The sequence below is a fragment of the Microtus ochrogaster genome, chromosome 15 (genome assembly GCF_000317375.1).
Source record: "Microtus ochrogaster isolate Prairie Vole_2 chromosome 15, MicOch1.0, whole genome shotgun sequence".
In the NCBI taxonomy this organism is placed as follows: Eukaryota; Metazoa; Chordata; class Mammalia; order Rodentia; family Cricetidae; genus Microtus; species Microtus ochrogaster.
This window is the reverse complement of record NC_022017.1, coordinates 39,669,929-39,670,791: the sequence shown is the minus strand read 5'-3', so window position 1 is coordinate 39,670,791 and position 863 is coordinate 39,669,929. Positions and strand designations below refer to the sequence as shown.

The window sequence follows — 863 nt, the reverse complement described above, 5'->3', positions numbered from 1 at the left end:
AACAAAATAAAACAAGCCCGGGACTTAAACAGACCACTTTCTTAGGATAATAGGAATTCTTCTATATGAGTGATACCACTGTGCAATAAGGAAGGGATCAGAGTGTGAACTGCACCTGTATGAAATATTTAATGATTTTGTTACTTGAATTTAGAACAATTAACTAACACCATGTGTGCTCTTATTTTGAAATTAAAACTGGGATAATGATGCTAATAGATCACTTTTCACAGCTGTTGGAGAACCTGGGAAGTGTCTTCCTCACCAAGAAATAACACCCACATGAAGAATTTTAAGTCATGGTCAGTCATATTACACTTTGGCTATTTTTTCCCCAATTACAGACCCACTCATTAAGAAATTTTTAAACTGATAAGAACAGACACTGCACTTGATCTTAGCCAAAAGGCTGAGAAGAGATTTTAAAAAGACCAATTATATGTAACTCAAAAAAAGTCAAAACTGGTTGGTGGGAACAGTATTCCTATAATAGAGGGGAAAGGTAGGCTTTCAAAATAGACGTGCTAATGACTAGCTATCAGTGGAAAGGAAGATGACAAAATGTCCAGGTCCACTGCATATGACATTGTCTGTCCTCAAGCACAAGGCCAAAATCCTATAAGAGGTTTAGCAGTGAGAATTTTACTGAAAGTTCACTGTTTTTATTTTAAAAGTAAAAACACACTACTCTGGAATAAATTAGGAATTTATGTAATATTAGCGATGTCTGCCATATTCCTCTACTGTAGAGTTATTATTATCCCAACTTTCTGTACTTTGGATTCTTTGGAGTCACAGGGAGGTCATGAAATAAGCTTCACTTTATACGTCTCTCATGCTTATGACCTCAGAACCACAAAGGG

General features: G+C 35.8%; 1 pseudogene; it reads right to left on the bottom strand.

Moving 5' to 3' along the window:
* Positions 1-213: 213 nt before the first annotated feature.
* On the bottom strand, positions 214-421 carry LOC113456762 (annotated as a pseudogene).
* Between the last annotated feature and the right edge of the window lie 442 nt (positions 422-863).